The sequence below is a fragment of the Onychomys torridus genome, chromosome 1 (genome assembly GCF_903995425.1).
Source record: "Onychomys torridus chromosome 1, mOncTor1.1, whole genome shotgun sequence".
In the NCBI taxonomy this organism is placed as follows: Eukaryota; Metazoa; Chordata; class Mammalia; order Rodentia; family Cricetidae; genus Onychomys; species Onychomys torridus.
The window spans coordinates 129,059,668-129,077,503 of record NC_050443.1 but is presented as its reverse complement, the minus strand read 5'-3'; the positions used below and the strand labels follow the sequence as shown (position 1 = coordinate 129,077,503).

The 17,836-nt window shown below is 54.5% G+C and overlaps 1 protein-coding gene across 4 annotated transcripts in view; it reads left to right on the top strand.

Annotated features, from left to right (window-relative positions):
• Positions 1–17,836, top strand: part of Dagla (diacylglycerol lipase alpha) — a 60,448-nt gene that overhangs the window by 12,853 nt on the left and 29,759 nt on the right. The window contains exon 2 of one of the 4 annotated variants that reach the window (XM_036205174.1): positions 13,300–13,559. The exons of 2 other annotated variants lie outside the window; for them this stretch is intronic. The gene's annotated coding sequence lies outside the window, so the exon portion shown is untranslated. Of the gene's footprint in view, positions 1–13,299; positions 13,560–14,770; positions 15,033–17,836 lie in introns of those variants that run through there. One more of the 4 variants, XM_036205181.1, reaches the window with a different exon arrangement.

Genomic DNA, 17,836 nt, shown 5'->3' with positions numbered 1-17,836 from the left:
CAGAAGGAAAATGTCGGGAGAGACATCCGGAAGCCCCTCACACAGTACAGTTCATTCTCCATTGGGATGTGCTACCTCAGTGTGCAAACTCAAACCCCACAATCTAGGCTCATAGAACAGCATGCCAAGGAAGTCATGGTTGACCAAATGAGACTTGAGGGTCATTTCTGACAGGGCAAACCCCAAAGCTGTGTGTCCTTGGCCGGGCCAGTGTACCTCCCTGGGCTTTGGGCCCTTGTCTGTAGACTGTGAGGCTGGAGAGACCTGAACTCTAACACCGGCACTTTTAGCTCTGCTGTGCTCTGTGGTGAGTTGTTACCTTCCCGTTCCTACTCTACCGTCTGGTCTTCTGAGCAGCTTAGGTTGCCCTAGAAGACCTCTCTTGTCTGTTCCAGCTGCCAGGGTTGTATCTAAATGGCTGCTGGCACATGGTCCCCTGGATGGACAGGGCTTGCTCAGGGCTGTCTGTCTCTGGTATCTAGGCCGCCTCCATGCCTGTAGCCATAAGGATATGGTGAGTGGTGGGAGACTTTGTAGACCCACAAGAGACCCAGGGTGCCAGAGTGAGCCTGGCCCTGAGATTGTCCTCCTGGATTTCGTGGGTGGAGTCTGCCCTGCCTTCTCTCTTTCCTGGTCTGAGCTGCCTCACAAGCGCCCCACTGCCTGCCTTTGTGACTAAGACCTCATTCCAGCAGCCCTGCAGCCCTGGGACTCAGTGCTTTGAGCCGCTATTTTTCCATTGAGTGGCTCAGTTTTTTTTTTCTTCTGTGTGTGTGTGTGTGTGTGTGTGTGTGTGTGTGTGTGTGTGTCCGCCCAAGGGGTAGGAGAAAGTCATTTAAGACATTTGAGTTAATCAGGAAATGTATATGCCCTCATGTTTCCAATCCTCTTTCAAATTAACGGATGGGTTTCTGGATCTCTCCCACCACCCACTTCCCTGCCCTGGAAGTGCAAGATGCCCAACTTTAGGAAGAACTGAGAAAGGGGGAGCCCAGCAGGAGCTGAAGATAAAGCCCAGCTGGTAGGGACTGGAGAAGCCTAAATGGGAGCGTTCCCAGCTACCTATCACAGCCCACAGCCCATGGACAGGGTCTCTAATACCTGCCCAGGCAATATCCAGCCTGCATGTGATCCTGGGAAGCTGGAGAAGCAGCCCCTGGGCCTCTGTGTCTTGTCTGATGTGCACCCTCTAGTCCAGGAGCCCAGAGGAGCTACTTTTGCATGTGGCCCAGAGAAGGTTGTGGGGAACTAATGGTGGTGCTCAGCTCTGGGGCCTCCCGAGAGCAGTGGCTGGAGAGTGGGCCCTGTGCACGGTATATCTCCCATTTGGTCCTGGGGTGGAAGGAGGAGAGGAAATATGACCCAGACAGGCACCTTCCCTCTTGGATGCCTCTCTGTCTCCTGACTGAGCACTGACCCCATTCTGAGGTCTCTTGCATTGTAACCCCGTACTCACTGGCCCACCTTGGGTTTCTTGTCAATCTGTCCAGCAAACGCCTCGAGGATGGACTGTGGCATCTCAGAATATGGCCAATGCCTCCTGGTCTGGGAGCTCAGGCCATAGACCTGCTCTCCTGCCCTGGGCTTTGAGCCACTCAAGGCTGTGGGTGGAGCATGCTCAGAACATCATTCCTACCTCACTTCTCTTACCTAGGCAGAGACAGAGGGCCCTCCCTATGTGAGTGCCAGACCAGAAAGGGATAGAGGTGTGTGTGTGTGTGTGTGTGTGTGTGTGTGTGTGTGTGTGTGTGTGTGTATGGGGGAAGGGGGCATCCTGCAAAAGGCAGCAATTTCTTGTGTGTGTGTGTGTGTGTGTGTGTGTGTGTGTGTGTGTGTGTGTGTGTGTATGGGGGAAGGGAGCATCCTGCAAAAGGCAGCAATCTCTTTTGCACTGTCAAGCAAGCCGCAGGAGGTAGCCAGTGACCTCTGGCACCAACCGGTCTGGTGGGTTTACAGGCCTGGCCATCTTTTCTATTTCTTTCAGAACAGGACTTCTAGCTGGCTCTGCCTGGTTCTCTCCTGGCCTTGTTTTCTGCTTGGCCTTTCTCACCTCCTGGAAAGGGGATGAGTGGACCACCCGTCTGGGCCTCAGTCCTCCCTCTATCCTGGCTTGACAAAGATGAGGCACCTCAAGAATGAGGTAGGGTGCCCATCCCATCATCTCTTGGAGCTATCCAGGTGCCAGAAGCTGGAAAGCAGGGTATTCAGAGGCCAGAGTAAGTGGCACTGGCCAGGAGCCACCAGAGACTTCTTCCTACTAATGTGCCAAGCCTGAGGGGTTAGAGGCTATCGGAGGGCAACCGTGTGCCCATGGCCTACCTTTCAGGGCTGTCTATGGTGTGAGTTCCTCCTGCTCCACCAGCCTGTCTCTCCTCTCAGGGAGCAGAGATGGGGGTGAGGGAGCCCGGGTGTTCCTCTCACCCTCTGTGGGAGGGGCTGGATGCCCCACTCATAGGTGTCAGCAGAGCTCTCCAGTGGGGGTGCTGATGCTGGGACTTCCCTGGCTGACTCACCCTGGGCCTGGCTGGGCCTCTGCTGAGGCAGGAGTTGTGAAGGTGTCTGGGTGGTGACAGCAACTCACACTCAGTCCCAGGATGGGGTGAGGGGGTAGAGTCAGTACAGCGTTCCAAGGTTGCCAAAGAGCCTACCACCCCTGCTTCCCAATGTGAGACAAATAAGGCTCGGGTCTTGAAAATTCCTGAGCCGAAGGCCTTTCTTACCCTGCCCTTGACAAGAGACCAGGGAATAGGGAATCCATTGATTCACAGGCACTTACCAGACACAGACAGGGCCGCCAGGCTGAGGACTGTGAGAGGCAGGAAGTGGGGTCAACCCAGTGACCTAGCAGTGGCCAAGGATCCCTGGGAGAAAGGAGAACACTGTTGGCTTCCCCCTACCCCAGCCAGAGAACTCACAGGTCCTGGGCACTTGGTTCTCAGACACCCAGAGCTCGTCTGTCTGTCCTCGGGCAGGCAGTAGGACAGAGGTGTTGCAATCACGGTGTGGGGAGGGTGGGGGAGGGCTGAGCAGACAGCACGGCAGTGCAGGGCTTGCTAGCAGGCCCGTGGGGGCGGTGGCAGCAGTGGGGGGGGGTTGGGGGATGTGCAGTTCTGGGTGACTAGCCCCAGATCTTTGTCTTGCTGTTACCAGTGCGGGAGGGTGTTGCCCCCTGACTCCCTGGGCTAGCGTAGCTGTGGAGATGGCTGCCTCTAGGAGACAGAGTTAGAGCCCAGGCCTGATTCAGTCATGACACCCAGCCAGCCAACCAGCCCTGTGAGAAATGTGGCAGTGTTGTTGGTCAGGTGCCAGAGCCAGCACCTCTGACGAGCAGGGGATCCGAATGTCCGTAGCACATCTGGGCCAAAGGATGCTGATTCCTTATGGACAGGCACAGTGGTAAGGTGTCCCAGGCAGATGAAGCCTAATCCAGTACTCAGCTTGGCCCACAACTGGGGAAGGCTAAGCCAGTTGTGACCTAAGCAGACAGCATACTTGGGTGACATGAAGGAGCATCAGGTCCCAGCTGGGATGGTTCTACCCAGTGAGTGAGTACAGTGCCAAGCTGCTTGTATGGAGGCAGGGGTAGCCCTGTGTGGTAAGTTAGGTAGCACTGAGGACAGGAAGGTGAGGCCAGTCCTGGATCAGGGTGGGGCAAGATTGTAGAAACCTAGGGAGCAGGCAGAGTTCTAGGGTTTGCTTCCTTCCTGCTACTGAGCATGTATGGCCTATGACAGGTCTTTGTATCCTTGGTCTTCAGTGGCTCAGGAGGCTCCTTTCTGTCAGGGTGTTCTATTTATTGCTTCCTGGACTTTAAAGAATAGTCAAGGGACACACACAGTGGTGACAGTGAACGCTTTTAATCCCAGCAATCATGAGGCAGAGGCAGGCAGATCTCTGGGAGTTCAAGGCCAGCCTGATCTAAGGACAGCCAGGGCTATACAGAGAAATCCTGTCTTGAGACAGAAAAAAAAGTCAAGGACCTCAGAACCTTGTTTGGGTGGGTTCTAGTAGCTAAGTCTTACCACAGGGAGGAGCAGGGACTGGTAACCTTTTCTTGGACCCTTTTTGCCCTTTTGTGGGAATGATGGGGTGAAGTGAGGTGATGGCTGGAAGAGACTCAGACAAGCACCGTGCTTTCAGTTAACAGCAGCTGATAGTGTTATCCTTATTACCCTTATGTGTAAGTTACCATTGTCATATTGTAGAATCAACTCCCCAAAGCCAATAGCATCCTGGCCCCCTTATGCTCAAGAATCAGAAGGTCAGGCGGGTGCAGCTACAGAGTTTGGGTGGGTAGGACTGGCCTTAGCACCCCTTGGTGGCCTCTCAGGTCTTGGCTGAGCTGCCTCCTCCCATCTGCAGAGTGGCCACCCCACCCTCCCAAGTTGGCTGGGAGACCTCAGAGCTAGGAGCGCATGTTCTCCAAACATCTTGCTCACAGCAGATGGCAGCCACAACTGCCTTTCTCCCGCGGTTCCGGTGCACCTCCCCTGCTCACCCCCTGTTAACTTTGCTTTCTGCTTTTGGAGATGGAGAGGCAGCCTTCATGTCCCCAGAGCTGCCTCTGATGGTGGGTGAAGCCTGATGCATGCAAGTTGGGCACTTTCTTAAGGCGCAGAAGTCTTGAGTTCCCCAGCTCAGAGACGTAGTCTTGCCCTGGTTCCTGCTAGCCGACTTTGAATCTTCTTGGCCAAGTGTGCTGGCAGCATGATCTGAGAGGAGCAAGGAGCCTGGCTTGGGCCTTGTTTGACATTTCTTGAGCAGCTGCTAGGCACCAGGCTCTGTGCTAGATGCCAGGACATGGAGATGCAGGGTGTACAGCCCTGCCCTGTCGCAGCCCCCAGCCTTCAGGAAGTGTAGGATGGAGGAACGTCAATTGTTCCACCTAGGGGGTTGGACGGCCCCAACAGTGTCTTGGAGGGGCTGTTTAGGCTAAACTTGGGAAACCTGAAGAGCTCTGAAGACAGCAAGATTGGAGAAAGCATTGTGGCCTGCAACAGGAGGCCTGAAGAATACTGCCTGCAGCTCACCCAACTGAGGCACATGGAGCAAAAGAAGACCATGGTGTCTCCATTGGGCCCTTAGAATATGGCCTGTCGCCTGTTTGCATCTGGGGTGGAGTCGGCCTACAGCCAAAGCTCCAAATGGAAGTGGCAGGAATCTCTCTCACTTCTAGGGGTTCTGCCCTGGGTTTGAGGCCAGCAAGAGCAGCCTCTGACACTGTGGTAGATATGGGCTATCCTTTCCTCCTGCCTGGCCCTACAGCCACAGGTCAGGTGTTGGCACTGTTTGCCCATGGGGTCCAAGAACAGCTGGGTGAGCATGCTAGACCCCTGCAGCACTACCCTTCATTCTGAACCTGTCCCCAGTCCACCCACACCCACAGGCAGCTCTAGACTGAGCATCCACACAGTGAGTGTCTCGTGTGTGTTGAACCCTGTGTCTGTTACTGGAGCTGTTAGGGTCAAAGCCTGAGCTCTGGCAGACCCAACAAACTAGACTGGCCATCTGTTCCCTGCTGGCCAGTTAGAAACAAACAGTGAAAAGAGAGCTCGCCTCGGCCATGCTGAAGGGAAGAGGAGAGAAGGGTCCAGCGACTCCTCCAAGTCTGTCTCCAGGGTCCTGGCGGGAGGCTTAGGTTTAAATAGAAGGCAAGATGTATGCCTAACTAAACAGTCCTGGTCAGGGTGTGGCCTTGCTGATCATCGGCTCTAGTCTGTCCTGCAAAGTGGTCAGAATTGTGTGAAATCTCTTCCTAGGGGTCAAGTTTCTCCTCTGGCAGCACCAGGCCTCAGCCTTTCTCCCCCCCAGCATGACAGTCCTAAGGACATTTTTTTTAATTCTTTGGGGACTGTTGTTTCTATAGCCTGGTGGCCAAAGGGAGGGGAACAAGGGTCTCTCTTTAGAGTATCTCTCCTATGCCGAGGACTTAGAGATAGTTCTCATCCATCCATCCATCCAACTTTGAAGGTTGTGAGTGGTGGCCATCACTGGCCCCGAGGCCCTGTGACTTGCTCAAAGCCCTTCAGCAGATTCCAAGCCCAGGTGAGCCGGCCCCTCTCCAGCATGTCTCCTGTGGAGTTACTTAGCCTGTCCCCCTAGACAAAGCTTGAGGGAGATGTGTGGCGGGCCTAGGTGGGTGGCAGGCAACTGTCAGAGCCCAGTTTGGAGGCCTCAGGCCCTGCCCATTCTTCCTGTTGTTGCCTCCCCTGCTTTATAATCAGGCCCTCTGGGGGAGTACATAGCAGAGGCAACTCATTTGCTCTTCAAGACCTCCAGATACCACAGGCCAAGTGTTGGGCACAGTGGCCGACAGAGCAGAGGCTCTGGTGTTTGCTTTCTCCTGCCTCACCTTTTGCTTTGCCTCTTGCACCTGTGTGACTGTTTGCCCAGGGATTTGCCCTTCTGGAAGGTGGGCGGGACTGAGGCGGGGAGACAAGCAGGTGGCAGTGCTTCTTGGCACCGGACTTTTCTGCAGATCCTGCACTGTACGTGAACACGTATCTTCCTGTGCTCTCTGACACTCTCCCAGCCAATGCATGGCCTCGCCCGCGCAGAGCATGTGACTTCATATTGCTCAGGCCTGGCATGCCTGGCATGCCTGGACAGCAGCAGCGACAGCAGCAACAGCTGGACTGCCAGCTAGGAGCGGGAGAGGCCCCCAGAGCCCTGTGCTGGGGCACTGGCCCCAGTGCGTGGGGGTGAGGGGCAGCATCAATGGGACTTTTGTGTGGCAAGGACAGAGAAACACATGGCCAGAGCCAGGAGCCCTGTGCAGGCACATCTGCTCCTTTCTGTCCTGGAATGGCCAGTCTGCAGGCCTCTATGCTTCCTCCTAGCAGGAGAGCCTGTCTTGGTTCAAGCCATCCTATCCCTGACCTTCCCTTCACCCCTTTTAGCTGAATCTGCTCCAGCAGCTTGAACTTGAACTTCTCCCGTGCTGTTCTGCCTCGTAAAGATCTGCCCTTCCAGCACCCTCCCCGGCCTGACAGGAGTTCATCCACACTGGCTCCTGGAGACTCTGCGTCAAAGGGAACAGGCTAAGTAAATAGTAACTAGATCCAAGGATGAGGAACCCCCTTTATCCTTTAGCTGGCAGCCCAAGATGGGACTTGCATTAGCTAGGCAGGCAGCCAGGTACTTCTCTTCCGGTAGTCTTGCCTGTGGCCAGCCTTGTGGAGTGGGTTTAGTCCTGTAAGATGGGAACTCTGAGCACCATCTTTGAGTTTCCATTCTGCTTTGTAGTCACCTTTAACAAAGTCAACACTATGGCCCATAACTTCTGTGTCACTAGGTACCTGCCCATATGAGCCAAGAGGACATTCAGGCTGTCACCAAGAGGCTGTGCTATGCCTCCCATGAGTGAAGAGCTCTGTAAACAGAGGGAGGCTGGGAGAGCACATTCACTCAGACTTGATAACAACCTTTCCAGGTGGGCCCAGCCACAGGAGGTTGCCGGGTCACTGTCAGACTGGCCTGAGAGAGTGCTAAGGCTAAGAAGACAGCCTGTCACAACAGAGATAACCTTTGGCTCCTAGCTGTGGGGATCCCAGGTGCCCAAGACTAAGCAGGACAGATGGAAAGAGAGAGCTGTTTCTCTGATTCTAGGTTGGGCTTGGGCATAGGGGAGTTGTTTCAGTATGCTGCTTGGTAACAAACATAGTTGGCTAGCCTGGCGGGGACTGGCGTACTACAGAGCCCACCCTGGGGGTTTTCTTCCTATGCCTTGTCCTCCAGTGGTGGAAAGAGTGCCCACTGTTTACCATTCATACACACCTTGGTACCAGGGGCCTGCCACCACCCCTCCCCATGCACAGCCCTGTGGCCCGTGACTCGGCATTCTCATTTACAGGGAAGGCAACTGGTCTGAGTTGCTCTCCCACCAGCATCCTGCAGTTGTTTCTCCTCCTCTCCAGGCCTCGAGCTCAGAGGCTGCACCTTGCACATACCTGTTATGTGACCAGGTCCAATTGTAGCTCACACTGACTGACCCCAAGTCCCATGCATTTCCCACTCTGCCCCTGCAGTCAACAGAAGCACTAATACAATAAACACATTAATACATAATTAATCCTACCTCTATCCCTCTGGCCTTTTCCCTCTCTGAGCACTTCCCAGACGTGATCTCATGCATCCTGTCAGAGCCCCAGAAGAGCTATGAGGAGGCTCTGTACCGATGATGGGGAAAGGCTGGCACCCATGGACCACAGGGACTTCAAATCAGCCGTTACCCAGCCTTAGCTCCAGCACCAGCCTATTGCCCTTCCTCAGCTCTCAGCCTCCGAGTAAGAGGTATTGGTGTGAAAACTCCTCCGTACTCTTCCTCTCGGCTCGTTGGGATTGTGCTGGGATAAGCAGGAGGAAGAGAAGCTAAGGTGAACCCTACCACCCGTGTCCGGGTGTGTCTTGTGTGAATTCACAGGAGTAATGGGGCGTGGCCATTGTAGCACTTCCTTGGAGCAAGCGGGAGTCCCAGGGCAGGAGGTGGAAGGAGTAAGCACCCCGAGAGCAGGCTCGGTGCTCAGGCTCTCCCTCCTTTTTCCAGTGGCCAAGGGTGCAGTGGCTGCTTCTGTCTTCATCGTAGGAAGAGGAGCCCAGGCTTAGAGCCTTGCCTGGATCACAGGGACTCACAGGTGTTAGGTTTGAATAGGCTTGTTCTAGTAGACTTCAAAAATGGAGGCCCCTATAGAGTTAGGTCATAGTAGTAATCCCTGTTCCATTTATAATCTCCAGGGCACGTCAGGGTCCCTAGAAAGGCAACAGCAGGCTTGAGCTCCGTATCTCTCAGGGGCTTTATTCCTGAGGCAGAGGCTGAAGATGGTAGAAACTGAGGGTGCCAGGGAAGAAGGGAACCCATGGACAGTCTTCCCCAGGCCCTGTTCTTTGCTTATAGGCAGGCTGCCATTGCATCATTGGTCGGGCCCTGTCATTAGGAGAGGGCTTGATTTCCTTGGCTTTGTCCTGAGAACACGGGCCTCAGGACTCTTCTCTGAGTTCCTCCTTCCTTCCCCCTAGATACCTAATAAAGATGGCACAAATCACACTGCCCAGGAAGACCTGGTGCTCAGCTCTGGGAGATGAGGGAGAGCCAGACTTATCACTGCTGGGGAGCCCCTTAGGCAACAGAACCTCCCCACAAGCAGACCATTCAACCTTCCTTTCCTGCTGCAAGCTTCCTCCATAGGATAAGGATACCGTCTTACTCCTGCCCCACCCAAAGCACACTCACTGGGTGCCAGTGTGAGCTCCTGCATAGTCCCTGCCTGCTACAGGGGCAGTTGGGTTTGGGCTTTGACATCCTGGCAAAGAAAAAGCTTGAGATCAGAGCTCTGGGCTCTGGGCGCGGCTCTGTACTGACTCCTGTACATCATCTCTCTCTGTCTCTTGGGCCTTGCTCAGAAATGGTTCTTCCTTCAGGCAGCGGAGTCTTGGTGAGCTCCTTCCACCTCCCAGGCCATTTTCTGGGGACTGAGGACATAATAGGGAGGAGAACAGGAGAGGCCTTTGCCCCTGGGGAGCCACACCCTGGTGGGAGAGCCACAGAGAAGGCTAGAGAGCATTAGGTGGTACACAGTGCTGAGAGGAAAACACAACTGACTTGTGTGATGGGGAGGGTTACCTGAGACGGGCAGGCCTAAGGAGAGGGGCCTGAGCTGGGAACCGAGTGACACCCGAGAGGCAGGCATTCAGAGATGGGGTGGGGGAGTAAGTGAAGAAAGAAGGACAGGGATGGAAGGCCAGAGTAAAGGCTTGTGTTTAGGAAAGGGATGAGACAGCATGAGAGGAGGTGAATGTAGGCAGAGACCAGTTCCCACAGGACCAGCAGCCCAGTGTGAGAAGAACACTTTCTAGTGTGATGGCGTTGTGAAATGAGTGGAAATCGGACTGCCGAGGAAGAAAGGAGGTGTAGACGAGTGCTTAAGTTAGCTGATGGATGGATGTGATAGGTAGGTGGGTGGGTGGAGAGGTGCTTGAATGAATGATTGGATGGATGGATGGATGTTTTAATGAATGGATAATTGGGTGGATGGATGGATTGGTGGATAGTTGACTTCAGAAAGATCTGCTCTCCATACCCCTCCCTGAGTGGAGTTTACATTAGCTGAGTCTGTCTCCTGAGTTCAGCCTCCCTGGACGGTGATTTTCATGGTCAAGGTTGGGTGACAAGAACAGTGAGGCGTTGACTATTCAGGGGAAATGTCTCAAACTCTGAGCATACTTTGGGAACAGAACCCAGTGACCATTCCTGAGTGGTACCTGCCATGGACATGTTCCGGCATACTTGTTCACCTGAATCAGGACTGGGCTGAACCAGAACTTTTTGGAAATATGGTGCTTCTGTGTGGACTTAGGGAGCTCCAGGCCTGTGATTTAAAGACATCCTTCCAGAGACCTGTCCATTGCACAGCCCAGTAACCTGCCTATCACTGTTCTTTATGCTGACTCTCAACCTGGACCACAGACGCTCTTTCACCTCACATCTGCCTCGGCCAAAGTCCCACCAGACCCTGCAGTGCTGCCCCTCCCCCTCCCCCACTCCGTCTGCCCCTTCAGTCTCTTCTCCGTCCCTGCTCTGCTAACCTGGCCTTGGCCCCACCCTCTGTCTCCTCCCATGCAGCCCGTGTAGAGGTCTGTGCTCTGTGCTTGCCCTCTCCTATGCTCTCTGTCGTCTCTCTGCCTCGCTTGACCCAATTCCAGCTCCAGGTTCCCTGGGCAGCCACACTCGGGGGTTGTGACCTCTCTGTCTTATAATAGAATTTTCCTTGCCATATGTGAAGATTAGCTTGGGTTCTCCTTTTCCTTCTGGACTGTAGGTAGCATGGGAGTCTGGCCCCATAACACTCCATCTCAGCCTTTCCTTTTGGCCACGCTATAGGTCCTGGGCATGTGGTGGGCACACTGATTGTCTGGTGAGTAGCGGATGGCTCCAGGAAAGAATTGCCAGGCTGCACCTGTGCTCACATGGCCCTGGCCTCTCCCCGGTCAGCTGTGCCTTGTCTTCTCTTGAAGCCTGGCCTGTCCCAAGCTAGGAAACTTGGGACTGAACCCCATCACTGTGAGGATTGGTGTCCTTACTCTTCCTTGTCTGGGAGTCCCCTTCTCTCCTGTGCTGCTCCTGGTCACCCATTTCTGGACTTCTAAGAGCAAAGGCCTCCCTCAGAGGCAGGCTGCCAGGTAGGAGGAGGAAGCTGCCACCTGTCTAAACAACAGCTCAGCTCTCCAAAGGTCACCGACAAAGTGGATTATGTCCCAGATAGGCTCCCAGGGTGATGACATGTTTGGAATCCAGTTTGAATTCAAAAACCACAGAGAGATTGTGGGACTGAGAAGGTAAAGAAGATGGCTTAGGATCCAATGGCTTTGGAACTTTCAGCTCTGAGTGGGGCCCTGGAGAGAGCCCAAGGCCATATGGGGCCAGTGGGGTAGTGGTACAAATGGCAGCAGGTCTCAGGTGTCTGGTGTTCTTGAGCACTGTCTCTTTGGTGTCTCTTGGCCTGGTGTCCTTAGTACCCAGCCTGTCAAGTACTGTCCTTTGGGTTTGGGGTTTCCCATGGCTGACTGAGGCATTGCTCAGGTCTTGGCTACTGCTCTGGTCTTGCCCCTGCTTCGGATAGGGAGCTGACTCTCCAGCTGCAAGGATGTTCTGGTCAGACAGGCTTCATCTGAAATGAGCAGGGAGGGGGCCCCAGGAGGCCTCCAAGCCCACGATTCTAGGTCATCTCCTGCAGCATCCAGAGAATGGAGTGGTATTTATAGCCGCCAGCGGCCACTGAGGGTGGAGAAGCCAGCACGAGCTATGACGCAGGCCCGACCCCCCCTCACTGCCATCCTCCACTCCAGAGCCTTCCTGGGATGTGCAGGAAAGGACTGTGCCTGCTGAGGAAGCAGCCTTTGTCACATTGCTGCCGTGCTGAACCCTGGGGGAGATGAGGTACTAGTCTCGGCCTGGCAGGAACCTCAGCCTCTCTGGTCTCACCACGACCTTGTCTGGCCTGGAGACACCAGATGGGCATCCCATTAGCACTCACCTACACTCATGCACATTGCCACCCTCCCTTTCCTTAAAAGGTTTGCTCCCTGAAGAAAGAGCCCACTGACCTCTCTCAGCCAGGTGAGGGCCAGCACAGAGGCCTGCCTCACCCCTCTGCAGTGGGCAGCAGCCCCAGGTTGACTGAAACACGGCCTGCCAAATCCCTGCCACTGCCCCTGCTCTGTTGTGCCAAGTGACAGCAGAGGGCCCCAGCTCCACCTCCTGATGCACCAAGGGAGTGAAACCACACATGTGACAGTGTGGCGGTGCTGGGTACTTGGCTATCAAGGGCAAGGCCTGTGGGAAGGAAGGTAACACCAAACAGGCTGGGCCCTGCCTCTGCCCAGCCTTCACCTACCCTGAACAAAGTGGGCCATGGGTTCCGTCCAGGTCCTGTGTGGGCAGCTTTGGCTTGGAGGCATGTGCCCTGCCCCCTAGTGCCTCTTCCTTTCAGCCTCCTGGTTGCTCAGAGTACTGGGGCCTATCCCCAGACCAGCACAGAAGCAGGCAGAAGCCAAGTTTTCTCCCCAGGAACTTGCCATGTAGCAGAGAATGTGAAGTTGACATACCAGAAATATGCAGAAAGTGGGCCACAGGCTGAGCCACCACCAGGGCTGGAGCTTGGTGACAGTGGGGACAGGCACCCGAAGAGACCGTCAACAGCAGGAGCACATGAAGCAAGGGGATCAGGAGAGGACAAAGCCTCTGGCCAGGAGCAACTGGTGGCACCTGTGAACAGGGGCAGGACCTGGCACACAAGAAAGAGATGGGATATAGAGCAGGGCCTTGGCGATCATGGCAGGGTGCGAGGGGTCTGGGCCATCGGTAGATAGCCTTAGGGCCAATGCCTGAGAGCTTTAATTTTATTTAAAGGCCATTTAGGAATCATGACATTCTTTAAAACCAATCAACCAACCACACTTTATTGGTGTGTATATGATGGGAGACGGCAAGCGTGCATTCCATAGCATGTCTATGGGAGTCTGAGGACAGCTTTGTGGAGTTGGTTCTGCCTGTTAAAACTTGGGTTATCAGGTTTGTGTGGCAAGTGCCTTTACCTGCTGAGCTGTCTCACTGGCTCCATGATAGGCTTTTGAGGGAGAGAATGGTTCCTAAAGCAGTGAGTATGTGTAGTTTATACTCCCAAGCACCCTGTCAGTGTCAGAGCCTGCTCCCTCGCCTTTTTTAAATTTATTTCTTTATTATACATCCTGACCGCAGCCTCCCCTCCTTCCTCTCCTCCCACTCCCTCCCCCCACCTCCCCCAGAGCCTGCTCTCAACACTCTGCAACTTTGAAATGGCTGTGTCCTGCCATCCCCCAGCCCACGAGGGAAGAGGCCGTCATCAGTGTCAGCCATTGACTCATCGTAGGAAGTGGCTGGCCTCTGCGCTGCACTCTGAAGTCTTTGCCCAGTGGATGGCTGAGAAATAGAGTCCCTAGGACCAGTGCCAGGTCCAGCCTGGGCTCCACCCAGCAGTAGGGGCCTCCCAGGCACTCTCCCTTCTCAGAGGCCTGTGTAACTTGTGGTGAGTCCAGCTTTGTCCTACTGAGAGGTAGGAGGGAAGAGGGCGTATGAGAAGGGAAGAAGCTGTGGCCTGCAGGCAAGAGTTTCCCTCTCTAGACCCTTCTGCCCTCCTAGCTCAGGCAAGAAAAGAGACTTGGTGACAGTCCCATGAGTCCAGGCACCTGAGTAGCAACCCCACGGCTCTCCCTGGATGCCAGAACTGACTAGAGGGTTCCTCCATCTCATGGTTTTCAGGCCTTTGTGAGCACTAAATGACATGGAGTGCCAGGCTCCAGAGACCTGCCTGCCAGGGTCCCCTCAACTGGCACAAGAAGGAGAGACAATCGAATGATGGAGCGGGCCACAGCTTGTGCTGAAAGTGGCCCCATATTCCACAGTTGGGGGGTAGGGGTGGGTGTTAGCCCTTCAAGTCACCAGAGCTCTGTAGAGCAGCTCCCTGGGGAAGGAGCGCTGCTGTCATTTGATCCCTGCTGGCTTTGAAGATGACTGGGGAGTGGCTGAAACCCCAGAGCCTGAGCGTCTGGCCTGTGCCCTAGATGACTGTACTACCCAGGAGGTGGCCTTCGGAGGTACACACAGCTCATCTGGAGGCTTTCTCTCACCTCACCGTTGAACAGCATGTACCCAAGCAGACCAGATCCAAGGGCTGGTCTACTGCCTGAGGAGGTGGGGCTGAACATGGCTCAGGGTAGGCTGGGCCCTAGGGGTGGGGGGTCCCCAGAAGGGAGGTGTCACGCTTGGTGTGCCCACTTAACACCTCATTAACCACCTCATTAGGGATCCCTTAAGGAAGTGGAAGGTGCTAATTCCTCTCTGAGGTGTCACTAGCACCAGAGACTGACAGTTTCCTCTAGAGGAAGTTCTGAGGAGCTGAGAATGGGGTACAGCTGAGATCTGATGAACTTCCCTGCAGGGGAGCCATCTGGGAAGCGAAGCATGTGGCCCCAGCCAAAGGGGAACTTTCTGGGAGGAGCAGTGTGGTGGAAAGAATACTGGAATGGGCAGGGAACATGAGGGGATCGCTGTCCCCAGAGCATGTTGAGTTTGGGTGGGGAAGAGGTCTGCAGAATGACTATCTGAAACTCGGTCGCACAGACAGATAGGTACACAGCTTTTTTATAGGGTATGAATTTGGAGTATTCTACAGCCTTGTGGCTGTGGGTGAGAGCTCAGGAGTCCAAGCTGTCCCCTATAGAGAGATGGTATTCCCACCTCACTGACTTGTGGATTCAAGGAGTCAATACCTTGGTAGTTTCCTCAGAGATACCACCAAGCCTACCTGAGAAGATCACTCAAACAGGATTGGGTGCCGGCGTGCTTGCCCCTGGGAATAGAGGGCCAGGGACTTTCTGTTGCAGGCTTGGTGCAGAGGTAAAGATTCTATACACACTGGGGAAAACTGATGAATGAGCCAGAATGGGAGCAGACCGGGCTCTGTGACGTTCTCACCTGCCCTCCGCAGCCCCTCCGAGAAGTGAGTACTTCATTGTCTCATTTTACAAACAAGGAAACTGAGGCTCAGAGAGGTACAGACCAACAGAAGTGACAGGATCAGCCCTGGTCCAGATGTGAGATACAAACAGGCAGCAGGAAGGTGGTGCTTGCTCTTGCAGCAGCCTCCAGGCCTGTGCACTTGAAGGGGGAGTGGTTAGGAGAGCCAGTGGAGTGAGCGGGCTGCAGGGGTGGGAGGAGACTGGCTGCATGCCCACAGCTCCCAGGGGAAGAATGGCACCTGAGGCCAGCATAGCTTGCCTGTCCAGGTCCCTGCAGGCCACCTCTGCCCAGAGGACTGAGACAAGCCTGAGAAGGCTATGCGGACGAAAAGACATGATCTCTGAGGAAGAACTCAGCAGCAAAGCCTGGCCTGGCCAGCACGAGAGGGATCTTCCACCTTCAGGAAACCCTTTTGCCCAGGACAGAATGTGGGAGTCAGGTCCAGGCTGCCAAAGAGAGGGTCCTGCCACTCTTTCTGGCCCTCCCTCCCCCATCCCTCAGCAGCCAGCAGCTCTCCCAGAACAGCCAGCAGGAAGCGAAAGGCCCACTTGATTCCTGGGGAGTTGGCTGGTGTCAGTGGCAGGGCCTGGTGGCAGATGGCAAATTCTTTTCATTGAAGAGGAGTGGAAAATAATTAGCGTGAGAACTGGAAGTGGAGACTGGTGATAAATGGAGTCTGGTGAGGGTTGGTGGGGAGGGGCCAGCAGGGCCAAGCAGGAGGCTCTGGAGCCTTATGCCTGGCTCCAGTGTTTACTGAGCTGAGTGACCTTGGTCAGGTTATGTTAACCTCTCTAAGCCTCAGTTTCCTTATCTGTAAAATGGGGAGAAAAATAACAGTTCATAGAGAGTGTTAGGAGTATTAAAAGGGGATTCTGTGACTGCTTGCTACCGTATCTAGTAGCAGTAAACATTACATAATTAAAAAAAAAATAAACGCGGCTGAATAATTGTTGGAATCATTTCTAGTTCAGTACAGGTGACCATAGGTATCCACCTTTTGTGGAAGGGTTGATTCCTGATGACCCCATTCCTGTAACTCCATGCCTGACCCCCAGGTGGTGCTTTTTATAGGAAATGGCCTCTGGTCACTAGTCCATTGATGCTTTACCAGCAGGACAGCAGGACAGCAGGACAGCAGGACAGCAGGACTGGCTTCACAGCCTGACTCTGACCCTCACTGTGTTACTAACTTCGTGGCACCTCAGTTTCCCCATCTGTGAGATGCAAACAGACAGACTAACCTGGAGGAGTACAGTGAGGACCCCTAATGGTGAGGGGCAGAGGAAGTGAGATACTGCCCTTCCAGGCCATGGGTGGGGGTAAGGATGTGGCAGGTGTCGTCTGCCAGTCTTAGGCCCTGGCTGGGGACAGAACACTGGCTCTCCTCTCCTGGCCCAGCTGCCCCAGGAACACTGTCTATGCTCCATGGGCCAGGCATTTGAGGACCCCTCTCCTGTTGAAACTCTGCCCCGGCCCTGGGCAGACTCAGTTCTGCCTTCTGCTCCAGCACAGCTGATGTGTGAAAAGCGACAGCTTTCAGGCCTCTAACTTGGGTTGCACACACCCGGGCACAGGCTGGTGGCGCACGCGGCCCTCAGCCCACGCAACTTTCTATCACCTCCTCTGCCGCCATATCCCTTCCTGTGCTTTCAAAGGCCAGCCCCTCGGCCACCCTTCCCTGATGGGCTGCAGGCCTGGGAAGGAGAAAGACAGTCCAATACTTCCTCAAGGATTCTGGAGTAGTGACCCTGGTGCGTGTGGATGTGCCTGAGAAGAAGATGTCAGGCTGATAGGTCACACAGGCTGCTGTTGGCCCTCACCGTGGGATCTACAGGCCAAGGCCTTCAGTCTGTCCTTTGGTCCCTGGCAGTTCTAGGTTGTCAGTAGGCCTGAGGGTTCTACTACAGTCACCATCATGCAGGGACCCCAGCTGTGCTCGGGCCTGTGGCAGCCCTGTGGGGTTGGCACCCATCGGTTGTCACTGCAGCCTGGTGATGGTGGCATCCCATTTTACAAAGGCAGGAACCACCTAACACTGCTCGGATGGTTGGAGGGGGCTCCACTGGGCTATCAGAGAAGCACTGGTCGGCAAGCAGGGTGAGTGTAAGCCAGGAAGGGACTGCTGTTTCCCTCCCGACCAGGACATGGCCGTCACTGGCAGCTGTGTCTTATGGTGGTGGTTTGGGGTGATGCCACTGGGCCTTGTATGGTTGCTGAAGTCCCAACCCCCAAGACTCTGTTGAGCCCAGGCAACAGCAGCAGTAAGTATTGAGTAAGTTGACTGCAAGGCCTGTCTGGGCCAGGTTGGGTTGAGGGACCTGCAGCCCCCCATAAGGGAATGGTCAAGGAGGGCTTCAAAAGGGAGGTGACTTTTGGCAGAGAGCAGCAAGCTTGGGGCAAGTGGAGTGGGTGGGCATTTCAGGAAGGGAGTGTGGAACTGGGAGGGGTTGGAGAGCCTCCCTAGTAAGAAGATTCTCACCACCTGAGGGCAAGCTGTGTGCACCTGAACCCTTTGGCTCAGGGGTCAAGGCCTAGAATCAGAGAAAAATGTCCAGGTTCGATCTGCAGTTTCACATAAAACCAGGCACATTAACTGTCATTCCAGCACCCTGGAGGTAGAGGCAGGAGGATCAGAAATTCAAGGTCTAAACACAGAGTTGGAGACCACCGTGATATACAGAGACCCTATAATTATAACAACAACAACAACAACAATAATAATAATAATAAATCAATGGAGAAGAAGACAGCATGTGCATTTTAAAAAGAAGTTTGCATTTTAGG